General features: G+C 37.6%; 1 protein-coding gene and 1 pseudogene across 1 annotated transcript in view; one reads left to right on the top strand and one right to left on the bottom strand.

Moving 5' to 3' along the window:
• Positions 1-24,371, bottom strand: part of GRM8 (glutamate metabotropic receptor 8) — a 720,057-nt gene that overhangs the window by 24,131 nt on the left and 671,555 nt on the right. The window lies entirely within an intron of this gene.
• On the top strand, positions 4,272-4,745 carry LOC117804399 (annotated as a pseudogene).

The raw sequence follows: 24,371 nt of genomic DNA on the forward strand, positions 1-24,371 counted from the left end.
GTTGATTTTATTCCCTTTATCCGTATTCCTCGGGGAAGACAATAAGCTTAGGGCATTCCTAACTCCCCTTTGCTATTTCTAGATCATGTCAGAGTCATTCTCTTCCTCAAATACCTTGCCTTATTAACTATCACAACATTTAACTCGATATCCTCTTTCATCTTGTTCCTATACCTGCCATCATTTGCCTTTTCAGTGGAAGACCTAGCTCTGGCTCACGGCCTTGCTCGCTGTCTCAAGCAATGTGCTTATTTGAGGTAAATTCTACATCCGTGTATGTGATTGTTCCATCCCCCTGAACTGTAATTCAAATTATTTTCCTTATCCTCCTCATTTGTAATGATGTTGTCCATTACTCCATCCATCTCAGCCATTCACACTCACGATCACAGCCCAGATCTTAAATAGTCTTTTTAGTTTCTTGTAATAAAAGCTATAAAATACTTTTGGTTTAATATATTGGTTTTTGGTAAGAGATTATTTACATTATCTTGTATTTTTCTTTAAGTCATTCCATTTTTCACTTAGAATAAATATAGTTATGTTCCCAGGCTTCAGTGATGTGAGCACTGTTGCCCAGGTGTGACAAGTAGCTAATATCCAGAAGGGATGGGCATTTCTCATTTCTCATAATGCATGTTTCTGTAAGGAAATGGCTTGCCAGACAGCTATTAATGTACCAGAATTAATGTAAATGTGTACAGGGATCTTTTGCAATAAAACTGGTTATGACTTGTTCCAAGTGTTTTAAAATCGAGGCTGTTAACTTTGCTCATACTTCACTGTGATAGAAGGTAGACTTTTCCAAGTGTGAAAATACTTGTATTTTCCTAAATAATAAAGTACTGTAACTTGTATTTTCCTGAATAACAAAAAAGTAAACCCAGCTATTATCAAATAAAGTATGTGCAGTTATAATAGCTGTTTTATACATTATAGTGTCAACATTTTTAATTAAATGTTTTATATTCAGAAAATGACTTTACATGTGTAGATTATGTTAATTACCAACATCACAACAACATTTACTACAGTTTTCATTGCAAAGGTCCTATTACATGATGTATTAAATAAACTTTTATGGATGGCATAAAGACAATTGCCATATCTACTATTGTATGTATAAAATAACATCTCAAAGACCACAAATCAATTATAAACAGGATTTTGGAACATAAACTATTTTTAAGTTGAAGGACCATCTGGATGCTATTATTAAAACTGTGTTCCTAAGAGTAGGAGTAGAGAATTATGTGGACAAATTATCCCATTGGTAAATCTGATAGACTGAGTTCCAAATATGTTCAAACTATTGATGCTTCAGACTTCAGTATAACTGCACCCAAGTGAAACCTTTAATTGCCATGGAGAAAACAGCACTGAGTACTCTCTCTTTTAATGTTATGGAAAAAATAGTCCTGTACTTTTTTTCTTTTATTACTTTTACCAAACAATTTTAGGTGCAAAGTTATAAATATAGTAGCTTACCAAGGAGAATATTCTGAAGAAAAAAACCAGACATTTTTAATTGGGACCATTGGGTGTGGCAGAGGTATCAAAATGCATGCTCCTCCTTCCATTTTTTAGAATTGTTTCTTTTTTTTTTTTTTTTGAAGATTTTATTTATTTATTCGACAGAGATAGAGACAGCCAGCGAGAGAGGGAACACAAGCAGGGGGAGTGGGAGAGGAAGAAGCAGGCTCATAGCGGAAGAGCCTGATGTGGGGCTCGATCCCAAAATGCCAGGATCACGCCCTGAGCTGAAGGCAGACGCCCAACCGCTGTGCCACCCAGGCGCCCCTAGAATTGTTTCTAGAAAGTTCCTGATCAGTCAGGGACTGATTCTGTTCCTGACTAGGAACAGTGTGGCCTTGTAACTAGTATTCAACCAATATCATGTGAAAGTAAAGGACAAATGTCATAAAAGTGTTTTACAGGATTTAATACAAGAAACCAAGAAGTGTGTGTACTCTCTCCATAGATCTTTCCCTTTCCATTGACTATGTTTACACTCATGAGGCACTAGAGGGTGGTAACAGTACAGGATGGAATAAGTAGGGGTCCCTGAATCACCACATGGAGGAGAGCAGCCAGTCAACCAGGAACAGCCTCAGACTGTTATGTGATTGGGAAAGAAAATTGCATGATCAGAGCATTCACTTTGAGTTATTTTTCTGCAGGTGGTGGATTCAAACTGACCAAGTAGTTAGTCAGCCAAGTGACTGACTGACAGTCAACTCTGGCTAACGTGTGATGGCTGAGCAGGGTGAAGGATAATGTCTGTGGCTGTCAGAGAAACAAATTTACAGTATCCTCAGATGGATTGTAACGATCGACCTTGAGAACATCATTACCATGTTCTAACAAAGTGTCTAGTCTATCAAATATAATCCCAAGCCATTAAATTTATTCCTAGGTTCAGTGACCTCGGTCTTTGGTTAGGAAAAGAAAGAACCAAGCTGGGTTTTCTATTAAATTTTCAAGGAAGAATCATTTCAGGCACTTTATATAGGTTTCAGGACATGAGGGAATTTATAGGAAAGTAAGCCTATATAACTCAGCACTTCCAAAAGGAAGTTGGACTGTCAAATTAATAGTCTGAAATCCCAAAGTCAGCAATTTAGCACCTGTGCCTGATGTAAGGCCTTCTCTTCTGACCCCATTCCTCAGCTAGTCCACATCTAACACTGCCTTGAAGCAGCTTCCTTGTCACTGAAAACAACTATGGCCAATCTCTGAATACCTAAAAAATAAATAAATAAGCTACAGAATTATGACCGAGAACTCGTCTATCGCACAGTAAACTTTTTCCGAGTTCTATAACGTCTTATTTTTTAAAAATATTTATACTTTGTTTCTATTGCAAAGACTTCCATCTGTGTTCTTTTCAATTCATGAATTTTTATTACATATTAATGCCATCAATTATTTACTCCGCTCTTCCCTATGATTATATATCTGATGAACCACTCCTTGGGGAAGGACTTTCTTCTCCATTTCATCCTTATCAAGGTTCATCACGTGATATGTTTTAAGCAATGAGTTGTGAACAGATAGGATGCATCTGTATGTATACGCCTGAGCAGAAGAAGCTTTAAGCCTCATCAAGTGGTTGGTTCTCGCTCTTCTCTCTGCCAACAGAATGGTATATTCCAGAGAGAGGCCGTCCTACAGCGTGCAGCTATAAATCCCTGACAAGCAACGCAGATGAGAAATAAGCCCCTGTTGTTTTTTGCAAGCCACTGATTTTCAAGTTGTTTGTTATAACGGCACCCACTAGCAACGCTTAACTAATATATCCTGGAGACTCAGTTTGGGGCAATTGAAAGGCCATTCTATTGAGAGTCAGAAAACCAAAGTTAAATGCTTGACTTTGCCACCCCTGGATGTGGTAACTCCATGCCAACAAATTAACTTCTGAATCTCTTTTTCTTGTATGGAAAACAAGAAAAATTACTCCTGACCTGATAAGCTAACAGGGTTGATGATGAATATTGCATAAAAAAGTGTTCTGTAAGTACTGATATAACGTACAGTGGTTGGGTGTTAATATTATTCAGTACTGATATATTCCCTCAAGTATTTCTGCCTTCAGCTCTTCTGTCAAATATAAGGGATTTAGGAACATCTGGCTTTCGCAAAGGATTGATCAGGGGCAGTAAGACTGAAACAATACAACCACGCCAAAGAGGTAATTAGAGGAAAAGATCAGGTCACCCGGCCAAAACCATGATCCAGTTGGGCACTCGGCAAACCCTACACAGGGTGGGGAAAGCAAGCCTTACAAACTGGAGCAAAACCAAAGAGAATACGAGAAGGGAGAGTCCCCCCAAACCTAGGATAATAAGTATATTTACAATAGTGTTTATTATGGGCCAAGCTCTTTATAAGCACTTCTCAAGCACTCTCGCTTTATATGAATTCACACAGCTCTCTGAAGAAGGCACCACGTTTATCTGCACTTTGCAGATGAAGAAGTGAAGTGTAGAAGTTTCGGGCCCTGGCCCAAGGTCACAGGGCTATTGAGTGCCACAGCTGGGACCCTCTGACCAGGTCAGTGACTGTATGGCTCTACAAAGGGAAGGAAGGTAAACCTATCCATCCCTTGCTAAGAAACCTTACTACCATCAATACTAAAAATATCAGGAAAATGAAAATGGTAACCTGATTATGTATTTTCAACCCAGTAACTTCACATCAGGAATATATTACATTTTAAACAAAATCACCTCTGCTCTTCCTGCCCCCTTCCACCCTCCACCTCTCTCTGTCTTCTCCGCACTGGGAGCAGCTCTCCTGCCCCAGACCCTCATCTCCTGAAAATGTCTGCCTGTGCCAAGTTCGTCTTCACCCCCTTCTTGGTGAGGCGCAGCTCCCAGCTGCTGAACCCATCACTGTCGGCAGTGGTGCTAAAACCACCAGAGACACTGACAGATCAGAGCCTCAGCAGCTGGCCAGCCCCACCCCCTGACCTCTCTTATTCCTAACCACAGCTTCCAACCCAGCACCACTTCAAGAGACACTGACACAGCGGCAAGTGCATTGGGGCTGGGGCTGTCACAGTAGGGGCGGGTGGCTCTGCGGCTGGAATTGGGACTGTGTCTGGGAGCCTCATCATTGGTGATTCCAGAAACCCCTCTCTGAAGCAACAGCTCTTCTCCTACGCCATTCTGGGCTTTGCCTTCCCGAAGGCCGTGGGGCTTTTTTGCCTGATGGTGGCCTTTCTCATCCTCTTCACCATGTAACGGAGCCTCTCCACTTCCCACAGGTCCTTCTTCCCTTCTCATCTGCCCTGTATGTTCCTTTTCCTATACCTCCCCAGGCAGCCTGGGGGAAGCGGTTTAACAGAGGGAAAACAAATAAATACTGTATTAGTAAGAAAAAAATAAACAAAATTAGATATGTGAACAAAGATTTATTTACAAAGATGTTTATTAGTAATTGTTACTAAAAAAATTAAAATAGTGTAACCTAATGACCAAAAATAGAATGAATACATAAATAAATAATGGCACAGCCATGGGAAACTGTAAAGAATAATATATGTCGAGACAGAACTGCATCTATGCCACCATCCCAAGCTCTAAGACCAAAGTTAGAAAGAAATAAACCAAAACATTACCCCGACTATTTACGAGAGGTAGAATCATGGGTAATGTTTATTTCTTTTTTTTTTTTTTTGGTCTAAATTCTTAAATTCAAAAATTACTTTTACAAACTAAACTAAGGAGAAACTAAACAAAGGATATATGTTCTTCATTTTGCAGATGCATGAATGTATATGTGTGTGTTTTATTAAAAACAACAGAGAACAGCTAATGAAAGGATATAAATGAGATCACCTTTTAGTATCTCCTTCTTGCCACAAAGGACGTGGGATGAAGTGAACTAAGCAAGTCGTATTCACTCAATATCCCTTATTAACCAGACAAATTTATAGAAATATGATTGTATTAAGGTTTGCATGACTTCCAACAGGACAATGAGTAAAGCTAATTGCCCTCATAGAGAATTACTCCTGCCTTTGAAGTAGAGATTATCTTAACGCATTATAAAATAAAATCATAAAACTCATAGTTTTTTTTAATTTAGGAACGTAATAATTGAATGACTCTTTGCAAATATTTTCTTATGGACTATTTTTTATTGTTGATTTTGGAATCCTTTTGAACACTCGTTTGCATTATCAATGTATTTCCACAAGGTCAATAAGAAATTATTTATCAACTTTATCTTACTTCAAAAGAACTATACATAATGGGGCGCCTGGGTGGCACAGCGGTTGGGCGTCTGCCTTCGGCTCAGGGCATGATCCCGGCGTTATGGGATCGAGCCCCACATCAGGCTCTTCCGCTATGAGCCTGCCTCTTCCTCTCCCACTCCCCCTGCTTGTGTTCCCTCTCTCGCTGGCTGTCTCTATCTCTGTCGAATAAATAAACAAAATCTTTAAAAAAAAAAAACAAAAGAACTATATATTATATGCATTCAGTCCATTGATAACTCAAGAGTTCTACAATGCCCACTTTTAGTGAATATTGGTGTGTCAAAAGACATACAATATGTTACCATATGTATATATTTTTTTATTTTAGGAAATTATGGTCTTTTCATGAGACTAATTTCCACTTCAGAAAGTTAAATAATTTTTAGCAAAAACTTTCAGTTGTTACATTTTATATAATAAGTTATATTTTTATTTAAATGAACATACATTTTACATGATTATAATGCTGTGAAGATTAAGTATTTGGTCACAGACATTCAAAAGCACTTCTTAGATAATTTCCACATTTATAATCCAATTTTAATAGCTGCATAATCTCACTCCAATTGACAAAAAATTAAATTAATATCCTGATGTTATATATTTAGATTTTTGTTTCTAATTTGGAGCCATATTATCTAAAATTATACTCCTCATCACTCCTTATCTATATTTCAAAGCCTGAACTTTTAGCCCCTCATTATGTCCTGCTTACTACATACTTTCTACTTGTTCCACATCTTTATGGCTATCTTTTTCTTAGGTATTTTTACTTCAAATATAACATTTCTTCAGAATTACTACTAGAAAGGGATTTATTTAGACAAAAATATTTATAGATTGCATCAGTCAGGACTCAACTAGAGAAGCAGAACCAACTTCTAAGATGATAGATAGATAGATAGATGACTGATAGATGATAGATGATAAATAGATGGAAAGATGATGGATACATAGGTAAAAGGATAGATATGTGATGACAGATAAACAGACAGATAGACAATAAATAGCCTTGGATATCCTTTGTCCTTTACAGTTCCATATCAATTTTCGTACACACACACACACACACACACACACACACACACACACACACACCTAGTGGATTTCTTTTTTTAAAGATTTTATTTATTTTGAGAGAGAGAGAGAGAGAGAGAGAGCGTGAGCAGGGGAAGGGACAGAGGCAGAGGAGAGACAGAATCCCAAGCAGACTCCACATGGAACATGGAAACCTACATGGGGCTCAATCTTACGACTGCGATCATGACCTGAGTTGAACTCAAGATTTGGAAGCCTAACCAACTGAGCCACCCAGGCACCCTCACCACTACTGGAATTTTGATTGGGATTGCATTAATATATAGATCAATTTGCAGATTTGATATCTTTGCGAAATGGAGTCTTCCCATCCAGGAATGTTTTATATACTTCTATTCATTTAGGTCCTCTTATGAATATATTTCCATATTATTTAGTAGTTTCAGTACAGAGATCATGTGCTTATTTTGTCAGATTTATTTCTAGGTATTTGATACTTATGTAATTATAAGTGATTTCTTTACAAAATTTCATTTTTTATGTATTCATTATTTCCATGTAGAAATACAATTACAGATAGATAGATAGATAGATAGATAGATGATAGATAGATATACACACTTATACCCAGTGATCTTGTTAAATTTACTTACTAGTTCTAACAGCTTTGCTGTAGGCTCTTTTAGAATACCTGTGTTCACAATTCATGTAATCTGTAAACAATGAGAGTTTTTTCCTTTTTAAACTTTATGCCTTTTGTCTTTCTGGTCATCTTGCATACTTAATTCAAATCTTGTTTTCAATCTTTCAATGGAATCCTGCAATTTTCTTAAACACGTATTATATTTTCTTGTTAGAATTATTCTTGGGATTTCATGATTCCATTATAAATAGGGTATTTTTTTATCCATTACATTTTCTAAGTGGTTACTGGTAAGATATAAGAAAGATGTTGATTTTTTTTTTGCTATGTATAATGTGTCCAGTCATTGTATTGTGACCTAAAATTTCTTATTAATGTAAGAAGCATTTATTTGATGTCCTTTGATATTTGAGGGATAGGATAGTTGGAAAAAAAAGATACTTATCCCTCTTCCTTATTAAGAAGTAGAATTCTTAATCCTGTTTAATGTCTAATTGCATTGGCCTAAATTTCTGGACAAATTCTAAATAAAATTGGTACAAATAAACATCCTTATTTTGTTGCTGATTTTGTAAAGAATCTCTCTGGAATCTCATCATTATGAATGATGCTAATGCTTTAAGACACATACTCTTCATTATGAAATGGGAGCATCTCTCTATTATTTTTCTCACAGATTTTTTTTCTTTTAAAAAAGAACAGATATTGAAAGTTTCATGGGTTTCTTCATAATCCGCTGATAGGATCTTAGGCTTTTCTGATTTGATCAGATAATTAGGTACCCTGGTATATTTATTATCTTCTTATTTTGAATTGAAATGAGAATTGAATATCCTGCTGAATTGTTGCTCCCAGTATTTTACTTACTTTTGTATCTATATTCGTAAGAACAGTTAGTCTAGCACCTTTTAAGTAACAGGTGCATTCATTTATTTATTTTAGAGAGAGACAGCACAAGCAAGAAGGGCAGAGGGAGAGGGAGAGAGAATCTGAAGCAGATTCCGTGCTGAGCCTGATATGGGACTCGATCTCCAGAGCCTGAGATCATGACCTGAGCCAGAACTAAGAGTCCAACGCTTAACCAACTGGGCCACCCTGTTGCCCCAACACGTATATTCTTAATAACATATTACCTTACAATAACTAAGGCATCGTAAGAGTACTAGAATTTCTTAAAAAATAAAAACGGTGTTTAAGGTCAAGACAGAAAAAAATATGAAAGTCTATTTTATCACCAAACTAAAATGTTTTCTAGAATTTAGAAATAATACATCTTCTTATCATAAATTCCCATTGCATAAAAATGTTCAAGCAAAGGCAAGGCTTTTTTATAAAAACATCAAAGGATGAGATAAATATATTTGGTTGTGATACTTAATAAATTCCTTCCATTTAACATGCAAAAACATACCCATGTGGAATATGCTCCCATGGAAAATCTGTCATTTCCTAGCCATACCAACTCTGGCAAATGATTTAATATCATCAAACTTCAATTTCCTCATCTATAAAACGGTTATAACAATGCCATCTCTAATTGCCTCACTAGATAACTATGAAAATAAAATGAGATAATGCATGTGAAATTGTCTCATAAACTATAAAGACCACAAAGTGCCGTAGGACATGGTGGATCTGTGGTATTGACCGTAAAATTTCAATATCTGCCCATGTCACATGCCTAAAATCAGAGAGAGACAACTGTTGCAAATAGCATGAAAGGCTGAATAACAAGAAAAAGGACAAAGTACCATTTATGTAATATTAAAGATTCATCAGACTAATTATTTCTCTCTCCCAGTATTGTGGATATCACTACCCAAATCTACATTGATCCAATTCCATGGCCTCTCAGTTTCTTGTCTTCCCTACTTGCAATAATCATGTTCTTCACCTCATTTGTCTTAATAATAACTGCACATTTGCCAAAGTCTCACCTTTAAGCATCCTAAGCTCTGACCACCATCCCCCTCCTTCAAGCCTCTTCCTACCAGTGCCAATAATCCCTCAACCTGACACTTTCCTCTGATACACCAATATTTATGCCCTCTCGTATTCGTCTATTCCTTCCTTATCTCTTAGATTTCATTGTCTGCCATTAAAAACATTGCTTTGCAAATCCCCTCCACTCCGTTAGTCCTCTCTCCTGTCATTGCTTGTTCCAGAAAACTGAATTCCAAGACTGTTTAAATTTAACTCACTGCTGCTTTTATACCTGCACCCACTGGAAAGCTGAAAGTGAGCTTGTTGTAAATTAGCCTTGTTTTAAATTGTTGATGGTAAGTCTCAAATGAGCCTCCTTCAATTCTTTTGGATTGTCCTCATTTCACTATCCCCCTCTTCAAGAACCTAACTAATTTACATCCCCTCCTCAAAACTGCAATACCCACTCTTCTTCTCACCTTTATCTGATAACTGGTTCCAATTTCACTGAGAAAACAAAAAAGACAGAACTTTCACACACTTCTAAACCACATCGGTAACCTACTGGTTTCTGTAATCACTATTTCTGTCTTTTCTCTTGTTACGATCAAAGGTCAAGTCACCCTTTGTGTGCGAGATTCCATCTCTTTGACCTGTTAAAGGACAGCACATCTGATGATTTCCCCTCGTTAATTCTCAACATTAAAAATATTCATTTTCACCATCTTGTAGTAAAATTCAGTGAAATTGTTATCTCTGTTTGCTGAATCCACTTGCCTTTTCTCCCAGTCTCTGCTGAACCTACTTCAGTCAGGCTTTATGAAAACTGCTCTTTGCCTTCACCTCCATGTTGCCAAATCCAGATGACCATTTCTCAGTCCTTCTCTCTCAGCAACACTGGACACATTTAATCAGCCAAACAGTTTCAGATGCTGTCCTAAAACAATTTGGAATATTCTATTTTCCACATTCCAAAGTGAAATGTAGTCCTCCAACTAAATAGGATTTTCAAAATCGTATATATTTTTAAAATATTTTATTTATGAGAGAAAAAGAGTGAGGGGCGTGGAGGAGCAAAGGGAGGGGGACAAGTGGATTCTGCCATGAGAATGGAGACCTATACAGGGCTCATCATATGATTCCAAGGTCATGACCTTAGCTGAAACTAAGAGTCAGATGCTAACTGACTGAGTCAGCCAGGTGCCCCAAAAATTGTACATATTTTTAATCTTCAGCTGACCATCCATCTTTCTCCTTGACAAGAGATTTTATGATCCGCTGCCGGGATTACAACCACCTCGAATGTGACCCTATCCAAAATCTGAGAGACAAAATTTGGTCTGCAGTGTAGATGACCACAAATTATTATCTGCTTATCAAATTTTCTTTTTTCCAAAACCTTTTTATTCAGACTTGAGCATCAGCCACCACAATTTTTATCCCAGGTACTTTAGAGTAGTGCTTTGCCTCAGCGATAATTACCCTTTCCGAAGGCCTCAATTTATAAAGTGTTTGCTTACTTAGTGCTTATGACGTAAATGTCACAGTTCAAGTACTTGATGGAGAAAAATATTAAATGAAGTGCACTTATTTTGAAGATAATTTCATTTAACATCTCCAAAGCAGGGTATAATTAAGTTACTCTGTCATACAAAATGATGGCGGCTTTAAGTAAGTAACAGCTGGTTACCCCAGTGACGGAGCAACAGCAGGACGCCCTTGGCAAGAAAGGTGTGCAAACTCAGCCCATGCAGGATGCTAACAGGCCTGCAGGATAACGACGGTAAGAGCTGAGACAGGAAGACACCTGGAAACATGACTGAACAAGTCCCTGTAATGCCTAGCATGCATTTCAGTGGCATTAATGTGTAGAAATTAATGATAAGCCCTTATCTATCCTGCAGTCCTGTAGTCAAAGGGCTTTTCTGTGTCTGGATAAATTTAAAGTTGGTCATTGTAGGTCAATGAGCACATTTCTTAGCAAGTGCTCATTTAAAAACGAAACTACTGTTTAAAGACCCTATTTAATTCAAATAAGAGATTGAGTTCAGCTTATTCATTCATTTAATATTAGCACAGTGATTTAAAAAAAAGTCATGGTCCATATCACAAATCAATATGATTGTTATTTCCTTAAAAACTCTTGCAAGATTTTTATGAAATCAAATTTGCAACAATGACCTTAAAATGTCAGAGCTGCCTTTTGTAAAATAAATGCGCTATTAAAAATACTAAATAATTGCCTCCCTTTTCGGAAAGCTGAGTCAGTAGTGTTTGCATGAATCTATTGTTGAAGGTTTTTGTTTTTGTTTTTTTACAAAACTTACTGTTGCTTGATCTGCATGTCAACAAGGAGAAAAAGGAAGTTTGACTTATGTAGCTGTTTGCACGTTTATCAGACTTGTTCTTAAGTCATATTGTTGATCTTCGTGACTTGAAATCACTTTGAAGGCTGTTACCAGATTAACTCTCCCAATTAGTATTTTGTTATATCATTTTTAAACCAAGAATTGATTGTCGTTTATTAAACATTATTAAACAAGCAAATTTAAATCAAGCAAGCATTTGTAAGTGACAACTAGGTATTAGTCACAAGGTCTGTGTCCTCAAGAGGTTTATAAATCATGAGAGAAAACAGATACAGAAGCAAAAACGTCACAATAACATGCCTAATGCTGAAACTGATAGAAGCACAAACAAGTAGCATGTAACCCTGACTGGGAGTTCAGTTACAGTTTCCTGAAGGAGATGTGCCCCAAATAGCTCTTGATAGACACGTTAAACATAGGAAGGGGGGGAAATGAAGAGTTTTCCAGGCAAGAGGAACAGCAGGAGCAAAAGCATGAGGGTATGAAATAAGCATAGGAGGGTTTGCCCTTGGTCTCCAGAAGTGATTGTAGCCCACGAAATGGTTAGTGGTGTCTGGGGAAGGGAGCTAAGGGATTTTCATAGAGGCTTTTATATGAAATGCTGAATGTTAAAGAGCTTGATTTTTAAGGAGATTTAAAAAGGAATTAAAACCACAGCAACTGTGGTATATAAAGGCTGGGTGTAAACAAGACAACACAGAAGACTCACAAATCTTCCGTGGTTACCTTTCTGCCAAAGTAGCAATTCTCAACCTTTTTGGTCTCAAGACTTCAAAATCTTACAAATTATTGAGGACACCTAAGTGCTTTTGTTTACGTGGGCTATATCTGTCAATATTTAGAGTATTTGAAATAAAAACAAATTTTAAAAATATCTACGAAGTTTTTAAAAAATAATAATGTTTAGCCCATTATGTGTTTAACAAGTAAACACATTTTTTGGAAATTATTTATTCAAAATATAATAAATATACAAACAAGTATACTTGTGGCTTTTTGTTTTGTTTTACCTTTTTGCAAATAGCTTTAATTTCTGACTGAATAGAAGACAACTGGACTCTACTTTCCTCTATATGCCATCTGTGGTTATATGTTGTTTTGGTTAAAGTACATAAAGAAAACTCAGTCTCACACAGATAATGTAGTTGGAAAATGGAGGAGTATTTTAATAACCTTTACAGATAATTATAGATATTCTTCTTTGATATTACCCTATTACTCAACTATAGTAGTTTCTTAAAGGTTAGTTGTAATGTGGAATCCAAAACAATGTCAATAAACTTTCCATATATCATTACATTAAAATCCACTGGCTATTTCACACTTCTTTCCTCCCTGCATGATCGTGTAACATCATGTATTTATTACCGGGTCAATATTTGCTCACCGAGCTATACTAGTCTTTCTTGTTGACACATTTCATTATACTTTATCAAAAAATTGTGTTTGTTAATATCACCATTGATTCCATCAGAAAATTCTTTAAGAATTGAAAAGCTACCAAGCTCACAGTGATCGTATATGTTTTTCAAAATTCTACTTTTTACTTGAAAGCTCAAATTTTATCCTTGGCAATAAATACTATCAGTTGTTTTCCTTTAAGTGACAAGCCTGCTCCATTCATTTTCAAGGAAATATCTGCCATATACCCAAGTTTGAATAACCATAATTTATCTGTCAGTCATTTCCTCAAGCAAAAATGGCATCGCATGAAAAAAGCACCTAGCTCAGCTTTCAACTCAATCTCATAAGGGTCTTTCCTTGAGACAGCCATCCTACTTCGGAAGTTTAGAAGCGCTTCTTTTTTCATTACGTAGAAACCCAGTAAGTCAAGATTTAATGAAATTAGTAATTCTGACTTTTTCATCAATAGCACTCAACTGAAATTGCTTTTTTCCCCCAAAATATAAAAGCATGATGGTGAAGAATATGACGACAATAGCACAGTTTTGGCGTCAGTGTCTTGATTCATATTAAGGCACAGAACTTACCTGCGAGTATCAATAATGCAAATGTCAACCCAGTGAGAAAGACAAATAATATTTTAGCATTATTACGAAAATAGTTTTTACTTCACAGATACCTAAAACATTCTGGGAGACCCCCAGATGTCCTCAGGCCACACTTGGGGAAAATGCCACGCCAAAGCCTCAAGTATACGTTCCTATGCCTGACATCCAAATATAATCTCGTTCACTCTACTCAGGTTTATACCACTGCCCACCCCCCACCTCGGTGCTTTGGGCCGGAAATGAATTACACCACTGACCTTCCTGGTTCTCCAGCTTGTAGGCGGCAGTTCACGGGACTTACTGGCCTCCATAATCAGGTGAGCCAAGTCCTATAACAAATCCCTTTATATGTCTAGATCTAGATTTAGGTATCTTATTGGTTCTGTTTCTCTGGATAATCCTGACGAATACACATGCCATTTGTGATTTTTCTTTGGGAATTAAAATTATCTCCTAAACTAGACTGTAAAATCTCCAGAGGTGAGGACTGTCTTATAGTTCTTCCTACTTTACTGTGTATAGTACTCAGCCCAGAGCTGCACATGTAATAAATAATATTAATAATATTTTGATTTTTATAAGTCAATATTTTTAGAGTTCACAGATATACATGTGTCTCTATCCTTATATAAAAATATTTTAATATAAATTATTTTTAAAATATCTTTTTTGGGTAATTAACAAATACCAAAGATGTAGTTAGCTAATATAGAATACCAATTTATAAAGCAGTGTACAGCTTATAACATACAAATATGATGATAATATAGCTGTGTTTAGTGGAAAGGAAACTGGACTGGGAGACAGAAAAATCTACATTTAAATGTCCACACAGAATAGATCTAGAAAACCATATGGACTTAGAGCAGCCACAAAACTTGGGTTCCAGTGCCTTTAACAGCAAAATGCTCCCTTCTACTGTGATATGTAAATGAAAAATTTTATGAGAATTATTCTTATAAGCAAAGTAGTATTCAAATGCAATCTTTTGATGTTAACTGTTACCCTGAGACTTGCACAGTAATTGCAAATTAGCATCAGGTGTAAGATGACTAGCTGCACAGCATGACAATTAGGGGACCGGACACGTCAATGAGATATCTTGGAGGGTTTTGTTATACATCCAAAAAATACATTCCAAAATACAATACAAAAACAGCTGAGGTACACAATACTGCATTTAGAGGACAACTTGAATACTGGTTAAGAACTACATGCGTACACATCCCACAGGTAACGTGTAAGGCAGAGAGCCTTCACGGTCCAGTGTTAGCAGCCTAACTTTGAAAGCCTCCAGGAATGACAAGGCTCTGAAGAGGTGATACAGATTTATACGAGTGCCACACAGCAAGATTTCATAAAAACCATTAGGTTTCACTTTTCTCCTTCAAAGTTTTAAGCCCATACTTGTCAACCCTCGCCTCTTTCTAAAAGGATGCTGTGTCCTATTCAATTCCTTCTTGTCGCACTCAAGTTCTCACTTCAGCCAGGCCCTTGCTAAGAGCCCTTCCCCCCATTCTGACTGTTATCCTCTTGATGATGATAGCACTAGTCTGTTGAATAAAGTCTTCCATCTTATACATAAAATTCTGGAGACTAAACAGTGGAAAGTCAAGCCCTAGAGAGTTTTTGCAGTCATAACCTCACATCTGGACCAAACAAAGTATAAGCATGTGACATTTCTTAAAATTAAGATGGGAAAAAAAGATCCTTACAGAATATGAACTATGCCAGTGGACAAATGCTCTGGGCTTCCTTTTATGCAAATAGATAAGTAGGAGAGGTAGGTAGCATTTTCAGAGGTCGTTGTGGGAATGGGTCCTCATGGACTCTACACATAGCCTCTTACCTCTGCTTCCTTGCCTGTCTCAATCACCACGTTCCCTCACCCCTACACTCCATGGATTTCTTCTCAAATCAACTGCCTACACTCAAGTCTTTGTCTCTGTCTCTGCTTTCAGGGAAACCCACTCTCAGACAATCACCATCTTCTAGGAAACATGCATTACATTCCAGAATCTTCATATAGATGACATCTAACCCTGGAATAATGCTGGTAGAGTCCCCATTTTAAAGACAAGGACATGGTGATTTAGAAAGATTAATATGCTCAGAGCCACATTGCTAATGTGTAAGAACTAGGAAGTGAGTATCTTCGGACCATTCAACTCCAAAGTTATATACTATATATTATACTACACTGATTTTGTCAATAGTCACACATAAGAGTGACTCCTCTATGCAGTACCCTTGGGAAGAACAGTTCAAGTGATTAGGAAACTTTGTTTAATCTATGTTTACCGTATTCACTGTGACGTCTGAGGTTGGAAGTTTCTACCCAGATTAGTTTATCTTGAGAGTTCAAAAGTAAGCATTGTTCTATAAGTATTGGTACCATTTTATGGGTTTCATAAAACTATATACTATTTCACAGAAACATAATTTCCTTTCCCATAGATCCTAGACAATTTTCTCAATGAAGCCCATCTTCTTGTTTTATTTTACCGAAACTTAATTCAGCACTATTATAAATGTTCCAAAAGAAACAAATCTTAAAATAGTGTGTTTCTATTATCTCCATTTTACAGGCAAGTACAACGGAATGAATATTGTTGCTTGTCATTTAAATTTTCATAAATACTTTATGTGCTTTTTCAAGAAGCTTCAGTTTAGGAAAAGGATTACTCACAAATTTAGAGAGCTCGCATTTTATAAGCATGTAAATGTACAGAACTTAACAACTTTTACAAAGTTTCATACTGTTCGAAGTAATGGGGCATCAAACAAACAACAATCAACTGGAAATGCAGAGCATGTAAATTCTTCTTGTATTTCCTTTCCTACCGAGCCTATGAACATTTGGTCAATTTATTTAATTTATTCTTAGCCACAAATGTCTTACTTGTAAAATAAGGTTAATAATCAGAAGGACCATTGAAAGATAAGATGATGGTTGGAAATAACTTCAGAAATAGAAGAAGATAATAAATCAGTGGATGTGAAAAGATTCTGTTTCCAGTCTAGCCTTCAATAAATTTCAGAATATTTTAATCATGTGTACAGATTATATATGTTTCCACAAGGCCCTCTTCTGTGTTTGTTTGTCTTTCTGAACTGATGTCTAAATAGGGAAGTTGACTTCAGAGAGGAATAATAAAACAAACTATCCTTTCTTTCATTGTATAGTATTAATTATGCCAGATCTCCACAAGTCTTAAAAATACAGTAATTATGGGGCACCTGGGTGGCGCAGTCCATTAAGCTACCAACTCTCGGTTTTGGCTCAGGTCATGATCTCAGGGTTGTGAAATCGAGCCCGCATCAGGCTCTGTGCTCAGCACAGAGTCTGCTTGGGATTCTCTCTCCCTCTCCCCCTCCCTCTGGCCAGCCCTCCCCACACAGTAAATAAATCTTAAAAAAAAATACAATAATTGCAAATTAGCATTTATAAAGCACTTTTTATGTGTCAGGAACTGTGCTAAGAACTTCGTATTCATGGTCTTCTTCTAGTTTAATCCTAACACAACCAACAAGTCATGTCTTATTTACATTTTATACATGATGAAATCTGAGCTATCAAGGGGATAATGGACGCACAAAGCAGGTGTCACACATTGAATCTCACAGCCAGCCTCCATCCTCGGTTTCCTGTCTCCTGAAGCTTTGCTCTTGCTACTTCATCTCATGCCAGTTCTTTGTTAATATACTTGAGTCTTAGCAACTATATGGCAATATTTAACTAAATAAAATCATTTTCATAAAAATTAAATTTAACTAATATTGAACTTAAGTAGTTTTATTATAGGGCAATCATTGATTTTACAGATTAAGATGTAGACAGACTTATAGATTGGTATTCCTTATACATAAATCTCAAAACTGAGTAATTCTGCCAGGTGGACCTCTTTCCCTTGGCAAAGCTGATGTACAAACTAGAGTTCTATCTGTTAGTCAAAATAGTGACAGAAATCACAGATGATTGATTTTAATAATAAACCCATTTGAATACTGCCTGAAATGCTTCTGAAAGTCCATCAAGATACTTTTGCTAGGATAAATGTAAAGTGTGTCTGAAAAGGCACCAGTCTGTATGAGGAGAAAGAAGTATTGGGAAGTTCTGTTCATTTATGGATTTTGCTGGAGAAAGTTGTTGAGGGTTTTTGTTTTTGTTTTCTTTTTACTAGAAAGTGGATAAAATATTTTCATCGAAATAAAATTGTTTTATGATGAAATCTCCCTCCTCCCCAAGAAAAAGGGGATCAAAAAGCATCTGACGAAGAAACCAGGGGCTCCGTTACAAATTGTAACAGTAAGACTAACAGCAGGAGACAAAGGGGGCCAAGTTCCAGCTACAGAACACAGAACGTCTGCCACCTGGTGGGAGAGGACAGAGCTGGAGGGGAGGGCAGAGCTGAGCACAGTGACGGTAAGACTAAGGAAATACTGGCTCAGAGGCATTGAGTGAAGTTTCTCCCCGACAAGGAAAAGAGGAGCATGTACCAACAAGATTAACAGGGATGTGCTGGGAGAGTAATGATCACCTTTGCCCGAAGAACAGATTTTAGCGGAAGGTGGGGCTGAGCTGTTGAAAAAACTCCCACGGCAGCCTCTGCGTGAGAAGAAAATGAACAGATGCGTGCATTAGCACAGGTTTATAGCTGTGCTGCTTTTTAAATTTTAACTTGCTTTGTTTTTTATTAGTTTCTTTTTGTAATTAAAGTATAATTAACACACAGCGTTATTGAGTTTCAGGTATACAATATGATTTCACAATTCTATACTCAGTGCTCATCAACGTAAGTGTACTCTTAATCCCCTTTATCTCTTTCACCCTCCCCCCCCCCACACACATCTCCCCTCTGGCAACCACCAGTTTGTTCTCTGTATTTAAGTGAAGGCTTTTTTTTGGGGGGGAGGGGTCTCTTTTTTCTTTGTTTTGTTTCTTAAATTCCACATATGAGTGAAATCATATGGTATTTGTCTTTGTCTAACTTACTTGTCTGACTTACTTCACTTAGCATTATACCCTCTAGGTCCATTCATGTAGAGGCAAATGGCAAGACCTCATTCTTTTTCATGGCTGAGTAATATTCCATCCATATCTTTATCCCTTCATCTAAGCACCTGGGTTGCTTCCATGTCTTGGCTATTGTAAATAATGTTGCAATAAACATAGGGGTGCATACATCTTTTCAAATTAGTATTTTCATTTTCTTTCCATAAATACCTACTAGTGAAATTACTGGGTCATATGCTCATTCTATTCTTAATTTTTTGAGGACCTCCATCCTGTTTTCTGCAGTATCTCTATCAGTGTGCATTCCCACCAACAGTGCATGGGGGTTCCTTTTTCTCCACATCCTTGCCACCACATTTTATTTCTTGTCTTTGTGATACTAGCCATTCTGACAGGTAGAAGAGGAGATCTCATTGTGGTTTTGATTTGCATTTCTCTGATGATGAGTGATGCTGATGTGCTGCTTCTGAATAAGGGAGCTTTGCTGAATGGGACATCTAAAGCTTTGCTCCGTCTGTGACTTTGACCACATCTCCAATCTCTATCAGGCTGCTTTTGCATTTTCTAAGTTAGACTAATAAAGGACATCTTAGAGTTTTTAACTACCAACTCTACATGGAGATCTCCCTAATCTGTCTCAAATGCAGACACCTCCCCTATGTTTCCCCCTGGAAAATGGAGTGATTTATCTGATCGATAGGATTCGCCAAAGGCACCAAGAATGCACAACTCAGCTACTTTCAGGCTCTCTTTCTGGAATTGGTTGGCTGAAGGAGGCACATTCCTCTCTCTGCTGTCATGAGGAATGACTTCCCACAGCATGACTGGCAGGGGAAATCTCAGCTCTGCAGACCTGCTCACTCTCTTATAATGAGTCGCAAGAACCAGACATGGCCACTGGGGAAGAGAAGAGTGTTAGGAAGCCAGCATTCAGCTCTCAGATCCGAGCCATATTTGTAACCCATGTATACTATGACGATGATCATTTTCTTATTCATTTATAAGTCTTCATTAATCTTGCAATCAGTTTAGTATCTACAGGAAGAGAGGAGCATATCTGTGATTCTCATACAATAACAGGTCTCGTGATATAAAGTATTATAAGTTGTCATCATTTTTTAAAGAAGCAATCCAAACATTAGCTCAGATAGACAGGCACAGTACTTAATACTCAGTATTATGTAAACTAAATATCATTCCAAACACTCTTTGAGAATGTCTGCTAATTAGTCACATGTGGCTTTTCAATGTCATACCCTTGATTCTAATGATTTTTAGGGTACCTTTAACATCCCCATCCATCTACCACATCATAAATACTCCGGTCTCTGTGTTCATAATTTATACTTGTATCTCTTTAAAAAAACAAAATCAGCAAAATATAAACCAATAGTACAGTAGCATAGTAATTGTTTGCAAGCACGTAAATAAGACCTCCCTAAGAAAATGCTTGGGGAAGACAGGTAAATACATACTATACTTAGTTTTCCTTTATTTTCAAAGAGCCCTTAGTACCTTTCTTAATGCATCATACACACACACACACACACACACACACACACACAAAAGAGAGAGAGAGAGAGAAAGCAGGAAAGAAAGAAAAAAGGAACAAAGAACTGAAATCTTCAAAAATAGAATTGTTATACATTTGAATGCCACTGCCACTGATTGAAAGTATAGAATTTCAAATAGCACTTCTCTTGAAAATATGTTGCTACTCTGCTAGCCTGGGTTACTAAAATCACAAAATGAAATGTTTAAGAATGTACAAAATCCAGTTCCCTCAAAGCAAATTGAACACTGGAGAATACTATTTACTTGGTTAAAATGGATGACTGCTGAATTAAGTCTATGGTGCTCAATTAAGTTCACAGCATAATTTCCGATGATATTCACAATGGACCTTTTAGAATAACAAACACACTAAGTTAAAAATCAATTAAACAAACAGAAAAATGCAGCCTTTATATATAACTGTTTATTCTTTCAACTGGATATGGCCCATTAATAATAAAAACATTTACAAATTGTGCTACAGCACGGGGGCAGAGACTGTGGCTCTTGCCAAAAGGTCAGGAAAGAAGTGAGACTATGACAGGCCCACGGCAGGACTCACAGAGCCACCGGAAAACATGTGGCCTCCAAAGCAGAGGTCAGTCGGTGGTGGGCTTTGGAACAGAAAGCTGGGTGAGAGCCAGCTCAGCAAGCCAAAGTCTGCTCATAGCTAAACAGCAAAATCAGAGAGCAGAAATGGAAGTCGGAATGAAGAAGATCCAAATATTTTAGAACTAAGTGAAGTAAGTAGATTAAAATCTATTCATCAGGAGATGACATTAAAAGTGCAGTGATGATAGTTCAGCAATCAGAGTAGATCTGACACACTGAAAAGGATCATAGGTCTTGATAATTTTTCATTCTAAGTTTGATAATTGACTACATTTGGAGTAGAAACCAACTATCCAGGAACTTGAAAGTAGAATAATAATTGGGATCCCCAAGTTGAAGAAGGGAGTGTATGAATAGACAGGGCTTGCTGAGTAATAAGAATTTTAAATTATTTTATCATTCAGTCTTCATGATTAGGGATTCTTAAAATATCAAAAGCTGTAGTAGCAAAGAGAGCAACCATCAGCTAAATCATGATCCTGAGAACTAATGTGTGAAGATTAGTCCAGCCTATTCGTGTGATGATTATTGACAAATATCCTGTTAACGAATATCAGCAAATGCACTTATATCTTTCTGCTCCATTGAGAATGCATGAAATAGGATAATATAAATACCAGGTATGTAGAAGGAATTTAATAAGTAATGGGAATAGTGATTATGGCCAATTTCAGCATAAGGAAAGAATGAAGAGTAGCACAGTGTCAATATTTTCCTAAAATTAAAAAAAATAAAAAGGTAGCAGCATATGGAAAGAAGATGGAGGCACAGGTGGGAAATGTTCCTAATTATATAACTGTGTACCAGGCTATCAGTGCTTTGCATTTCACATTTGCTATCTCATTCATTTTCATAAGAATCTTACAACATTCTTTAAGTATAAGGAAACTTGCGTGCGGCAAGTATAAATGAGCTTCTTAAGGTAAAAGGGTGGATGGAGGGACCATCAAACCTGGGTATGTCTGCAAGGTCCCTTTCTTTTTTTTTTTTAAGATTTATTTATTTATTTGAGAGAGAGCGAGCATGGAGGGGGGGTCGAGGAGCAGAGGGAGAAGGAGAGAGAGAATCTCAAGCAGACTCCCGCTGAGTGTGGAGCCTGATGCAGGGCTTGATCAAAGGACCCTGAGATCATGACCTGAGCCAAAACCAAGTGTCAGACGCTTAATCAACTGGCCACCCAGGCGCCCCAAATCCAGGTCCTTTTCATTAGCACATTGCCACCTAACTTGGCATTTTCAAACTACATCAGCCTGAATTTACTCATTTATAAAGAGAGATTAAGCAGCTATTCTCATCAGACAGACCCAGTTGGAACTGCCTTATCTGGACAGTCCCCTTGCTTTGATGTCCTTGCCCCACTTCAATCATTGTAACAACTCAGAAATTAATTTAACATCTTAAAATTCTTCTGGGTGGAATATTTTCTATCCCTTCTGAAGAAATCACAATACTTCTGTAATTGGTATATATGAAATTTGGAAGTTTCTATCAGAATATGGGGTTAAAGCTATATGTACTGAAGTAGAAATAAGAGTCTTAAATGATAGGCCACTGTAACCTTCAATGCTGGGCGTGACTGCCTATCAAAAAAGGAGGGTAGGGGCGCCTGAGTGGTGCAGTCGTTAAGCGTCTGCCTTTGGGTCAGGGCGTGATCCCAGCGTTCTGGGATCGAGCCCCACATCAGGCTCCTCCGCTGGAAGCCTGCTTCTTCCTCTCCCACTCCCCCTGCTTGTGTTCCCTCTCTTGCTGGCTATCTCTGTCAAATAAATAAATAAAATCTTTAAAAAAAAAAAAAAGGAGGGTGGACGCAGTCAGATCAGCCATGAGACAGAAGCACCAAGGGACAACTTTGCCAGTGGAGTTTATGTAGGGACCTCCTGCTTGTTGAGTGGAACACGCAGTTCAAGGGCATGATCAGAGTGCAAAGCAATGGATTTCCAGTTGAGGGCCAGGAAATCAAGGCTAAGACAAAGAAGTCCCTTGAACTTGAAATGTGTCCTAGAGAAGACAAGAGACAGATTCTGAGAATTTAAAGAAGTTAGGCACAGACCCCCCCTCCCCCAGGGTTAGAGGATTTCATTATGAGGGTGGACTCTTAGGCCAACAATATTCTCGGGCTTTAGCACATGAGAGACATGAGAGAGCTGAGTATAGGGAGGGACAGCTTTGCATACTAAAAGCCACTTTAAGAAACTCAAGTTTTTCTAACGCTATATTCTTGCCTGGGATATTTTCGCTTATAGAAAAACAAAACAAAGCCTTGACAGTGTGTGCACGCTGAACGGGGTTGGATGACGTAGAAGGAAGATGGAACCCTAGGCCAAAAGCCTAATCTCAGGGTCAAGACCACAAAGGCAGAGTCGTTAGCATCTTGACCCCTGAGCATTGGTGGGGGCCTCGGGAGATCAGTGTCCAGTAGGAGTGTCTGGTTTCCAGGGCCCCGCCGAACTGGACCTCATCTTGAGAAGCCCCTTTCTGGCACATTGCCATGAGCAACTAAAAACTGCTGTCAGAATACACTCATCCACGTAGGAGACACAGCGTCTCCAGAAAAGTGGGGGGAAATGGCACTGCTGGCTGGTTCTGTTGTTTTTGTCTGATTAATGAGTTGGCAATTAATATTAAATAATTTAGAGCATAATTTACTTCTTTTTTTTTCACCTTCTGCCCTGTTTTATACTAATACACACACACTTCACTTTGGCAGAACCTGCAGAAGATGAGCTCTAATGGACCTGATGCAGCTATGGTGTCAAATTAGGCCTTTTATTACATGAAATTTGATTATGGGTCATAAATTATGTATTTATCTTGCATTAAGTGATGAAAGTAGCTTGCTAATTAGAAGAAATCAAAATTATTGACCTATAGTGAATCTCTTCTACATTTACTGTTGGCATAAAATAGGATATCATGACGTGAATACAAATGCATATTTATTTTGTTCCTAGACTATATATCTTCTTTTTAAAACGTTTCTGGGAAAACAAATGTAGACCGCTCCTCTTTGGGAGAATTTATCAAAGCTTTATTCATAATTCAGGTTTATTATCTTTTCAGGTTATGAAGTTAGGTTGCCTCCCAGCTACAAACCCACTCATCTATACACTCTAATGGTCTGTGATGCTGGGGCATCTTTCTAAACTATATTTCTTCTTGTTAGCTGGATTTCTGATTTGTTGTGCCAAGAGCAAGAGGGAGACTGGAAGACAAGGTGAAAAAGGAGGGGATTTCCTCTTTCCTAAGAGTGCTCAGCAATGGCCTCCACCAACAACAACATGTGGCATAGTCTCCATTTCTTGTCTTCTCGTCTAGAATAGCGTCATGTAGTTTTGATAAGAACTGGCCAGCTGGGCAGCACTCTTCCTCTCAGGAATGAGTCCTAGGTCCAGGACGCTCTTCTCCAAGCTCCTAGGGGCCAGCAGCAGCTGGGCTGGGC

Source organism: Ailuropoda melanoleuca, chromosome 1, assembly GCF_002007445.2.
Source record: "Ailuropoda melanoleuca isolate Jingjing chromosome 1, ASM200744v2, whole genome shotgun sequence".
NCBI classification, from domain to species: Eukaryota; Metazoa; Chordata; class Mammalia; order Carnivora; family Ursidae; genus Ailuropoda; species Ailuropoda melanoleuca.